Here is a 13,196-nt window from a genome sequence, read left to right as displayed (position 1 = left end):
GTGGGACATACAAGACTTCTCTTAACTTCTCTATCTGTGACTGTTCAAGTCTATCTGTTCTGATTTTCCCAGCTTTTAGGTGGGAAATCTGCTTTATCCCTCTCAGGATATTCTTCCTTTGTCTCCGGAAGGCCTTCAACTTCAGTTTGCTAAGAATTCTTTTGCTAACTAACCCTTCTTTTGCCCTTTCTATATGAATTTTCTGAGGCCTCCATTTTGCATTCTAGGAATCTCTGTAGCCTGAATCTCTCCAGAGAAGATAAAACCTTTCTTTCTTTGAGAAAGCATGTTGCAAGAAGGATAGGGAAGTTACCGTGTGTGCTTGCCTTGTTTCTATACTTTTCCCTATGCTCACTCCTAGAGACAGCATACTGAACAATGGATGTCTGATCTGACCCAGTGCAAGTGTTCCATTGTAAATATCTTTAATTTAACTTGTAGCTGTCAGACATGAAAAAAACAGCCAGTGAAACCCTAAAAAGCTTGAAACATTACATAATACATGATATTGTATGTAATACCTAAAAGTTTCTTGTTGGCCTTTTTGTGTCAAAGCTGTTTTCTGTTGAGAAGACAGCAAATAAGAAAAGTACATCAAAATGGGTAAAAACAAATAAAAATTCGTGGAATGCAGTCAGCAGAGGGAAAATTACTGTATTAAAACCTGAAGGCATCAAATACCATTTTATGAGGTCGGCTTCCTATGTCTGAACAGGTTTGGAAAATTGTTCTCATATCCAACGGAGTTGTTGGTAGTTAAAATCCAAGTCATCCTCGGATGCTATGAACTGAGGTTGCAGAATGGTCTTACCCCTAAGTCAGTTAACTTACCCCTGTTAATTTTATGGGTAGTAATGCTTCCCAGCAAAATGCTTGGTCAGAATCCTGAAGAATTGGTTTTTGTTTGCTACTACTATTCCATGTAGGATCATCATAAAATATGACATCAGAAAAGTGCTAATAAATGATTCCACCTATACCTGGAAAGAAAACACAGCGGGGGAGACAATAAGTAGGTTTTATCAACAGTTAGTAGTTAATCTCCCTCCCTCCCTCTCTCTCACCTTTAATTAGAATTTTAAAGAGGGCTTTAAAAGATTTGTTCAAACTTTTAGGGATGTGGAAATTGAGGTGAGGGGAGAAAGTTACTTTTGTCATTGTTACCATTAGTCATTGACAGAGACGCAAACAATACAAATTTTAGTAAGTATGACATCCAGTGGGATACCTAAGAGCTCTAACAGCTCCTCTTAAAAAGTGGTAAGGACACAGGGGAATGGTGATACTAGTTACTTTTACTATGCAAGTTAGCTTCCTGCATAGGAAAGTAGGAGTATGTTCCAACTCAGTTGCAGTGATTTCTGTATATTCCACCTCTTTTTTCCTCTGTTATTGCAATTTTTGTCAGCACTTGACAGCATTTGACCTACTCTAGAGCCAGGGAATATCCCTTCTATAACTAACAATAGAATGTAGTGCACTTAAAATGCATAGAAATGCTCTCCTTCACATGGAGCAACGTGTGCCTGTCCTTTGCCAGTCTAACCAAATCTGGCCTTCGTACACACTTTCTCTGAGAGGGGGTCTGGAGAGATACTCCTGGCTCTAAACAAGCATTAGTCAGAATTGCTGTAAACCAGACTTCTGCACAAACCAGAACAAAAAATAAAACTTGACTTGGAAACGAAACCACAGAGAGCATTTTCATCCTGCATATCTTCTAGGGAAGCACTAGTAAAATTCGTTTCTAATATACATTTGAAGTTTGAATTCACAACCCATTGATTTATTACGTGTAGTTGTCTAAAAAGTGAATTCAGATCTATAGTCACTTGAAGGTACATACAACAGTGGCTTAAAGATAGTGTAAGAAAGTACACACTTCCTAATACTAGTTTAGCTGTATTCTATATTCTTTATTTTAATTGGAGTGCATTAAAGTAAAATGATAGTGTAGAAAAGAATGGAAAGTTTTCTGGGGGTTTTTTTGTTGTTGTTTTTTAACAATTAGCAAATAAGCATAGTTTATACAGGCAATAATTTAATTTTTGTGTGATGTCTGCTCCATGATTCAAGTACCAACAAATGATTGACGCATATTTTGGAAACATTTATGATAACTTTGGGCAAAGTGGGTAAGTGTTCTTGAATAATGCTGTTTCATTTGTCGGGGATGGATTAAAACTTGGGTTAGACACAGGACTTTTAGGAAAGTTGCCTATTTACACATTCCTTTACAGTACGTATTTCTTGTAGCCATTTAGCCACATTTTGTGTATTACTGATCCTGAAATAACTAAGAAAACATGCAACATCTTTTGCCTGGTTTTCTATTGTGTCCCTACTTGGTAATGGGAGTTGATGAGATTTCATGAGACAAAAGTGGAAAAGATCCTAAAATACAAACCCCAGAATCATAAACTAAAATGGGAGGATTGTTTACAGTTCTGTGGCTCTCTTCTTCTATGACTAATAGTCATCTGGAAGAATTATGACAGTCAATAAGCACAGCAGTTTTATGTCAGTGGGATATGTTATATCTCCTTGGTAGGTGCCTCTAACATAAGCAAAAGTATTCCATAGCAGGTGTATTTGCCTGAAATAAAAGTACATGAAACCGTCCATATGAATTCACTCACTGACAAATACAGACATATATTACCTTTATTCAGATTAGTCCATCTCTTTTCAATATACATACATAATTATTTATCCATTATATATATTTATATATGAATACAAAATATGCCCATCTCAACATATATCTATAAAAGATATACATGTGTTTCTCAAATGTGTATGCCATGATATTTTAATACCCACATCACCAAAGATTTTAGCAATGATCCTGTGCGCATTCTTATCTATTACTTTTTTGTAGTTGCATTATGCTCGTATGAAATTGTGGAATGGGAGAGCACTGAAAGCACAGTTGATGTATTTTTCACTATATACTCGGAGGCCTCAAGGCATAGAGCTAAAATAATACAACTTTTTTAGAAGGTTCTGAAGAGGAATCTCTTGTAGTATTGTACTGAGTGATAGACACCTTTTATTTTAAAGATATACACAGAAAAAAGATTGAGAGTATCAAAATTCAAGGAATATTTGAGAAGGAGGCCTGACTAACAATAGAAATGAAGGGATACAATAATTCTTCACAGGCTGTGAAACCAATCATGGATGAGTAGAATAAAAACTTCCCAAATAACATGTCAGTTTTATTCAAAGTAATATTATATTCCCGTGTTTCACTGAGGTGCCTGAGCAGAGCAGAGCAGCTGGTGAGAATGCTTCAGTAGTCTAGAAAGGCAAAGGCCTGGAAAAGGGGGAAGGTGCTTCTTCTGGTGGTGGAGGTTTTCAGTTCCCTGACTATGAGACAGTTCAAATCTTCCTGTTACTGTTGTAAACATTTTCAAGTATTTCACAATTTTTAATAATGGCTACCTTTACAAACTCTGAGGTTAGAGGACTGCCAAGGAGGAGCTGCTGCATGCATGGCTACAAAACTTTCACGTACGTTGTCCACTGACAGTGAAAAGGGACTCTTCGGCAGTCTGACTGTCTGAAGTAAAGCCTTAGCAGCAGTTACAGCAATGTGAGAAACTGTTAACTGCCCCCAAACTAGTATGTGTGAAGATCAGACGTGCCAATAGGTTAATAAAAGGTTAGAGGAGGTTGTGGTTAGGCTGAAAGTGGCATCAGTTAAATATTCATGCTTGTTTAGGACTGTTCACAAGTACTTATCTGAACCAATGCTCTGATTTTAAATAATAAAAATTTTCCTAGGTGATTATTCTTTTTTATAATTGCTGGACTTTGAATATGGAGGTTCAGTTTCATTAAAAAATTGAGACATTATCATTGTATGAAACGATTTTGTGGAAATGTTTCATTAATTCTTCTAAAGAAACCCTTTTCCTTAATTTTTTCATTAACTTCAGCATTTACTTGCAATTACAGTTGTTCAGTGAATACAATGGCAGAAATTAATAATTCATGGCTTTTGTCAAAGAACACAAAAAGGGACATTTATCCTTTCAAATACAGATTTAAATGCACTATCTTTAGTTGAACAAGTGCGAAAGTATAAATAGTGAGGTCTGTTTATTTTACTACTTGCAGTGTTGTTGTTTTTTCCTTTACTACATTGTGTATTATACACATGAATGCGAAGTCCAGGAATGAGTGCATTGCCCACTGATAAGTTCAGAGCGTGTGAAAGAAAACTTCACATACAGATTTTCTCACTTAATGTGCATGAAATATTTCCTCAGCTAGTGCTCTGATCAGTAATTTCTTATTTTGATTTGGATTTTTGATTGCCAGTGAACTCCTAGGCAAAGATTCACAAATGTGTGTAGATATCTAACCCCTACCTATAGGTGTGACTTGCAGTCCACTTTCTCCGCTTTTGTTGCCTTTGAATAGTTTTGTGCACACCTGAGCAGAGCAGTTTCATCCCTTTCAGGAGCTAGATTTCTCAAAATCAGCCTTAGTGGGAGTCCGTAGGCACTCAGTGGGAATCAGGAGTCAAAATATTGTATGCCAACTTCCCACAAGCTTACGTTCTTTAACAACAAGATGATAGACAAGTTTTTCCAAGCTACTGTTGTTGATTTTATGTAGCCAATCTGACCAACCTGAATGGGTCTGACTTCAAAGGCACTGTTCTTCTTTCCTGAATGCTTTTACTTCAGAAGACTTTTTTGTGCATGTTTTTATTTACAAATGCAGTTATTTGTACAAAGTGATATGAAGCCTACTTTTTTGGGAAGGTTTGCTATACTTCATCTTTCAAAAGAATTAAGGCATAGTACTGTAGGAATTATATATGTTTGATTTAATCCTAAAATCAAATATAGCTGATTCTCACATTTTTTGTCAGTGTCAAACTAAAAGTTTAAATGTAATTTGTAGGTAGAGAGCCTAGATTTGAAACTCTCAGGAAAATGCTTCTGTAAATCCCTTTGAGTCAAATTCAAAATGTTTTTCACAGATGTAGTGTTAGTTTAGCTCTATGACTTAAAATCATGAATGAAATTTAAGTGGTGCGGGGGGGTTGGAATCTGCATCAGTTCCATTTTAGAGAACGTGAAGAAGGATATATCACAATTTGTTTCACCAAAGTCTTTGGTTATATGTACTCAAATTATGCTGAGTTTTGATATGTGTTTGGGATCAATATAAAAATATGCCTGTATAGAGAGTTACCTGCAGGATGGGACTCTAAATTTATTTGACATAAGCATACTTAGGTGACAGTGTATGAAAGACCCATCATTTAAAAAAGTGAAAATTCAAATGTTGGAGAAGATATAAATAAATGTTCAGGAAGTCAATTTTACTGAAACTAGTTTTAAGTACTCTGAACAGGAAACCATTTACCATGGACGTTAGATCTTTCTAATGACTGTCTAACTAGAAACAGGCTATCTTAATTCTCAGCCCCAAGCAAGTACAAATGGTTTTGCTTCCAGACTTCATTACAATATTTATTGCGATTTGGATGGAAGACTTTTGACACCATAGTCATAAAAATTACAGGGGACCACTTATCTGTGTTTGATACGAGACAGAACGTAAACCTGAAAGTTCCAGTCTCCAGCAGGCTTTAACATTACTCTTTAATGGTCTTGAAGGCCAAAGACCTCTCCCATTCAAAAGCTAGTGGTGGTCCAGTAAATTTCCTTCAAATGTATGTCTTTTCTGTTATTCTGAAGAAAACTAAATTGCATTTTGTTCCTATGGATAGCAAGAAGCCTATTACTGAATTTAAGCATAAAGCATTACTGAATTTAAGCAGTGTTAGTGAGTACTGTTTGTAATTTCAGTCCTAACACATTTCTGCAATATTTATTACATATTTGTTATATAATCCCATAAAATGTAGCTGAGTATTATAACTTCTTCTGAAAAATAGGATTACAATTGTTCTTTCACTAGCTTTAGAGATTCCTAAATTTGTGCTATCTTTAGGCATGCCCATATACCTTCTCTTGAAGGATTGGGTATGGTGACATCTATTTCAAATAGAAAAAATGTCAAATTTAACGTGCTGGTCAGAACATTAACATCTCCCAGTCAAACAATGTGAACTAATACAAGTTAGCATACGCAAATAAACTGAGGTGAGACAAGAAGAATGACGTTGCATTTTCTTGAAACTAGTAATTTCCAAACCTCTCCTTTTTGGCAATTGTTACTTGAATACAGTTTTTTCACATCATCCTCCCAGATTTGAAACTGAGTCCTCGTCGGCAATGAATGGAAGCTGCTTCTGTCAAGTGGTTTTGCAAAAGCATTTATGGGATGAGTTTCTGGTCTCTTTCTTAGTTCGCAATAGGCAAAAATCATCATCATATTGGAACTTACTTTGCTGCTGGCAGGCAAATTGAATAGATTTGAACAGAAGTACAGAGGTTCATCCTTTGCATCACAGCTGTGGCATGTTTTCAGGATGCCTGGGGTTGGCAGCCTGGAACCTCACTTCGTGACTAGTCGTTGCCTAACTTGCCACTTTTGTAAATTCAGCACCTTTAAAAGACCTAATTCAATGCAATTAAGTTTCTTTTCATATTTTTTTTGAAATATATATACTGCTGTTTAAATAAGTTTATGCTAGAAGTGTACAGCAGTATTATCAAGGTCTGTTCTCCTGGGCATCTTGTAGATATACAGTGAGAAACATACATTCTAAACAATACAAAGGCAAGAATTAATGTTCCTGTTTTACAGGTAGCGTAATCAGAAGCAGTGTTACTTAATGTCACTGTACCTGAATTCTCAGAGAAACAGATATTTAATGTTGTCCTGGCATGAATTTTCCATCTTTATGCTTTAATGAGAACTGCCGTGTGAGTGATGGTGCATACATACAATATTGTTCCCCAGAAGTTTTTTTTTTCCCTGAAATTTAGTATGGTGCATCTTCTGTCCTGTTTCTTAGTCTTCTAGTTCAAGAGGATACATCCATCTTAGTTTAGATATGTCTGTATAGCTATATTTGTATGTTCTTTTGTATTAAAGCATGTAATAGTAACAGTGGGGGGGGGAAAAAAGTGTTTTGGGATGAGTAATACATGTAGGTTTTTCCCTATAATCCTGTCAGTTTTGGCAAATTGTTTCCGTTCTGCTGTTTTAAAGATTCTTATTGAGTTAAAGGTGTCGTATACCAAGAACAACTATTACTTTCAAAGATTTCATACACAATATTTTATATTTTAATTTTCTCTCTGTTTACCTTAAGACATGTGCTTCCTCAGTAACATTGTATTCTCTTAAATACTTAAAACTAATAGACTACTTAAACTAATATACACTTAAAATCTTTTGCTGCTGCCATGGATCACAGCGTAAGCTGATGTAGTGCTGCAACACAATACAGGACAGTTCCCAAGACAGTTCTGAGTTTCACTTCTTCAAGCATTTCCCCACCACCACCACCACCACCACTATTACCTACTTTTTTGTTACAAGAGGAGAACTATTTATAACAGTTTGCATGCCATTTGGATCAGCTAAAGACATATTGACTGTTATTTTTCAAGATATCCTAGAATTTTCAAATTTTTGTAAAAATGAGAAGCACCTCCTTGCTTTCAAACCCAGATTCCTGGGTGTTATATGCGGAGTTATTGTGGACTGCCTACATGGCCATTACTAAGAATCTGCCAGAATGTAGTTTTCTGCGTTATGAGTACTTTAGAGTTTTCAGGCAAAACTGGTCTTTTTTTACAAAATGTAATAATTAAGGAAACTGAACAGGAACTGAATAGCCACTTCTTTAGTCACCATAGTATTGAAATTATTTGCATTACTCTGTTCTTTACAGGTATAAAAATTAGTTTTCACCAATACCCTGTCTGCGGTTCCATTTGTACTATGAATTCTGATAGGATTTTATGCAGTGAATAGCGCTACTAAGCTTCCATGGGAATATTAACCTAAGTAAAGTTTTTCATATTTGTAAATATATGCGAGATCTTACATGAAATATTGCATAAAGTAAAGACATTATTCTTACAATAAAGAGCTGATCATTACTGCAAAGGATGATTTTGTTGTTGTTGTTAAAATTCAATTATGTGAGAATTAGGACAGCCATAAATTATTCATTTTGTCCTATTTTGTGTTTTTATACCAACAAAGAATAGAGGTGGTATCTGCTCAGTATTTCCCGGTTCATCAGTGTTAAAACATTAAAAAGGGGAATAAGTCTGCTTCTCTTCTAGTTTAGGCTATGCGGAAGGCTACTTTGATGCAATCAACATCATATTGTTTCTCAAAGCATGAACCAGTAGTTCTGGAAGTATTTCTGTGAAAAGAGAAAAAAATCCCTGTTATCAGCAGCCCCAAAAGTAGTAAATCTTTAAGAAACTATAATGTCAATGGAGAAAGCGCAAACAAACATGATAATAAGAAGTAATGAATTTGCTTTCCTGTTGTTTTCTTGACTTTCCTGCATCTCTCTCTCTGTTACTTCATTTCTTTTAGAAAAAGTGTTTGGAAGGTATTTCTAATACCTAGGACATTAATGTAATGATAGAGTTTAGCATGATTTAATCAGGGACTATTCACTAAACCAATTTTGGAGAAATTTTGTATAAAATCACCCAGAGTCTAAAAGCATTACAATTATTGTTCATGTATAAATTCAGATTAATATTTTTTGTTATTAAGATGACCTAGTTTAACAGTAATTGCAAACTCGATTAAGAGCATATGTGATCAATTTCTAATTCAAGTCTGTACATCACCAGTAAATGTTCCATATGTACATAGAATATATATTTATTTGCTTATATTAATAGCTATTAAATGTTCTCTAAATAAAGAGTAGGCTGACCCAGAACAGTGTCCACTGGCTTCTTGAAGCTGAAAGGTTAAAGTTTAAATTTTTGTCCATATGAGATCAGTATTGCAAATTTTGAAGTTGTCAGATTTGGTGTTTGACATTGATCCATCTCTAGTTTATCCAAACATGCCTCATACTGATCAATAACACAAGAAGCAGTTTTAGATCATTGAGCAATGGAAAGCAAATTATTTCATCATTCATCTCTGAAAGGGATCCCTTGGTGTCTAGTCAAATTCCTGAGTTAATTCTCATTTAAAAAACAAACTAGCTGGGCAGTTGATCATATGTGAACTGGACCTGGTCTTTATTCCAGAAACATCTTTGGAAGCTTGTAATGCTTCATTTATACTTTGAATTTGATGTTTGCATATCTCCAATGCACTGTTTTGCTGTTTCTATTTTTTAAAGCTACCACGGATGTCTTAACCTTACTTAGCAAGCATTTTATTTAATCACTGAGGCTGATTTTAACTTTTATTTCTGATTATAAGGAGCTTTTATGTAGTGCTTTCTGTTAACAGATCTCAGACTGATTTACAAAAGGAAAGTACATATTCTTTCTTCCACCTGGAGAAACTGAAGCAAAGGGGGAGGAAGTGGTGTTGAAGGAATTTGGGAGCAGAGCTGAGTTCTAATTAATTCATGTAGTTAAATTAGGAACTTAGAAATACTGTAGAAAGTTTAATGAGGGGCAAGAAATGCTCTTTAAAGTGGGTATAAATAAGGTAGTTGTTTCAACTAGGTTAAACATGGTTAAAATGATTTTGATAATCATCAAAAATCAGTGCATGGCATCAATTGTAGGCAAGCTTCAGAATTTCAGAGATTTAAATAAGAAGTCTAAGCTGGTATAATTTATAGTCTTAGTAGAAAATTAGGTCACTCAATATCCAAAGTAGAGAATCCTTTTATTCAAAATTAGGCATTAATTTAGCAACATGATTTTCTTGAAAGAAATCTACCACCTGGGCTTGACTGGGATTTTAAAGATACTTATTCACATTGTTCTGTTTTGGACTGATCTATTCATTCTTTTTTCCTTTTACATGACTTGGAGAAGCATTCAAGAATTTGTCACTAAAGAAATATTTTCATCATGTTAATTACTGATTAATGTTCACATTTTATAACATTGGCCATATTTATTATTACAGTCAGCAACAGGACTATTATTTTTACTTGCTCTAAGATGCATTTTAGTTAATTGGTCAGTAGGATTAAAAACATTCTGATGTAGTGAATGCATTTAATGGCCTCACACCTCACTTCCCATAAAGCTGTATTTCTATTCCTGTTCTGCGTCCTTTTAAAGCACTCAGCCAGCAATTTACTGATGTAACCAATTAGACTACAAAAGAGGTGCGATTTCAGAAGCTGTTTGAGAATCACTGGCCACTTTCAGATCTACAGCAAAGGAAGCTTATTTACAATTTTAATTATTATTACCTTTCTATGTTGTTTAGAAGTTTGGATAAAATATAATTTCATTTGCAGTAATTTATTTCAAGATGAAAGTTTAAGTGGAGATGTACATAGATTTTTGCCTAGACTTTTTGAACGGGACTGAACGGGACCCACGCTAACAGTTGTCTTAGATTAAAACAACGAGTAAAGAATGTAGGTTCTCTCTGTAGCTACGAGGCAGGAAGCTCTTTTGTAGGTACAGTAGTCCATTGGAGGGCATGTCTGTGTCCATATTATTTCCAGTGATCACTTTCAGTTCTGTCCTTGAGATCATTGGTTACCAAATTATCAACTTTTTGAAGGAACTTTATGTCACTTATGCTGAAATCTTGTAATATATCTTTCAGCTATTTCACATTTTTTAAAAGTAGAAAGATAACAATGTAGTATCAGTATCATCCCTAATTCCTGGAGTGAGTGAAACTCCCCATTTCCTAAAAGTGAAAGACTCTTCTTCTAGGGCTTGAATATGTAAGAGACATTTTATCTTCAACTACTCCAGTCGCTTTCTTAGGCTTTAATGAAGAAGTACCTTGAAGTACCTGTTGTGTTATAAAATAAGCATTGCAATAGTGTTTGAATAAGTGGCTAGATACATAGTAGATAAATACCGAATCTTCTTGGTGCTTATATGTCACTGTTGAGATACACTTGTTGTAATGCGTGCTTTCTGTAGATTCATTTATTGTTAAATTGTGTACTCTTCCATATAGATAAGATTTCCTCAGAGACTTGAGTTAGATTTTTAGTAATATATTTCCCTCTATACGCTGCTCTTCTCACCTCTCATCTTATGCGTATATTAACTTTGAAATAAGCTATAATACTTTTTCTTGACTAAAACAAGGAAACGATTCTGGGAAAAATGTTTGCTACATACAACGCACCAGAGGAAAGGGATTTATATTGGTGTTTTTCCCTGTTGCTTGTGTTAAAAATAAAAACTTTGTATTAATTACACTTAAGCTGACTTCAGGATTATATCTCAGAAGAATTTTAAGGACCAACATAAAAAAAAGATCCTTTCTAATAGCCTGGGAAAGTAAAGTAAATGCAGGTGATTGACTGATCATATTTCACCAATTCATTGAAAACTGCTGAATATTATACTATGAAGAAAATTGTTTTCTATAAAGAGAATTTTGAATGAAATATGAACATCCAATTTCACATGAAAACAAATGAACCTGAGATACTCTAAGTTATGTAATCTACACCTTTTCACCTTTCTGCTTATTCATTAAAGGTCATTGATTCACAAGGGGACAAAATCAGTTGGTTTCATGATGCAATAAGCTGTTTATTTGTTTAATTTTAACTGACAAATCCACTACAAAATTTATAAAGTTGTACTAATAAAAATAGGCCATAAAGGGTACCTCATAATGAGATGTTCAAAAAGCTTCGGGTTACTAAGCGTACAGCTGTCTGTCCTGCTATGCCTGCATCAGCTCACGGTGTCTGTGAAGCATTCTGGCAGGGCATGCAGTATCAGGGGCATCACCTTGGTTAAATGATGGATAGCTGACATTCTGTTAACTACCAGTCTTGTATTCAGCAATATAAGAGTAAAACTGGAATTGTAATAACTTTCTGTGGCCCTTTCAGAGTTAGCTACTCAGCTAATTACAGACATGTAAAATTACATGACAAAATTACATGAATTGATTATTTATTTTGGTTACAGTTAATATGGTTGTTGATTGTTCCTGCCCATCATGCTTCATCTTTGACTTGTGCTTCTCTGTGATCTTTCTTTATGTATTTTTATCATATGTTTTTCTTTTAAATCACATGAAATCTAAAGTGAAATTTAATGGAGTAGAGTGGAAAACAAGTGTAATATTAGCAGGAATTTTAAAATGCTTTTTTTTTTTTTTATGGGTGCTGTTTTGGGAAGGCACAAGATGCACAGTGTCTTGCTAATGTGTGAGAACCTCTAGCTGTCTTTGTCTGAGAAACTGTCTCCTTTGAGTAACTGGTTGTTAACATACCCATCTTTTGGAGGCTCTTGCTTATACCGGGGACCTGAATGGTCTCCAGGTATTTTCCAGATCTGCTATTTCTTCCTATATGCCTTTTCTCAAATACAATTCTGTCAAGTCCAATAATATTTCAGTTTTTAATTTAACTGATGTGATATCCTGTATAGACAAAATTGCCATTTAATGAACTGACACTGTGTATAGAGAGTTTCTTAGTCCCGAGTTCTGAAGTGTATCTTAAGAAGTTACACTGACAGGTTCCAAATAGTCACTAAAGCCAGGGCAAGCTTTGGCTTTTGTTGAATTGGAAGAGAACCCATTCTTAAATATTAATATTAAAACACACTTCCTACCATTTTTAAGTCAGTAGGTTTACTATATGCTGCATTTCCCAGGCAAAAATTGTATGTTCGTCTAAAAATGTCTGATGTTTGTCTTTATCTTGAAGACGAAAAATCATTTTGTACTTGTATTGTTTAACACAGATGTTTTTACCCTTAGTGTTTGCTACAGGCCAGTGTTGAGACAGGATGTTTGAGCTAGGTGGATCTGTGATCTGGATTAGTATAGCAATTTTTATATTGATAATATTAATAAGGTATTTTCCTTCTACCAGTCTTCAAGCATGTTTCATCTTAACCCTCTGTTTGTCGTACATAATATTTTCCCCATCAAATATCTCTCAAGTTCTGTATCATTTTGGATTGTTCCTGTCAGGTGTCAGTCTTGGCTGTATCTGAAGCTTGTGCTTGGAAGATATTGATCAAAGCGTACATGCAGGAGCTGAAACAAATGCTCTACTGCATTTTAATGCACCTATTGCTAATCAAGATCGCATTAATATACTATCCCCTTCGTAAACAAAATGTGGAGAGAAGTTTAATTTT

Source organism: Apteryx mantelli, chromosome 10 (genome assembly GCF_036417845.1).
Source record: "Apteryx mantelli isolate bAptMan1 chromosome 10, bAptMan1.hap1, whole genome shotgun sequence".
NCBI classification, from domain to species: Eukaryota; Metazoa; Chordata; class Aves; order Apterygiformes; family Apterygidae; genus Apteryx; species Apteryx mantelli.
Note: the sequence above shows the minus strand (reverse complement) of the source record.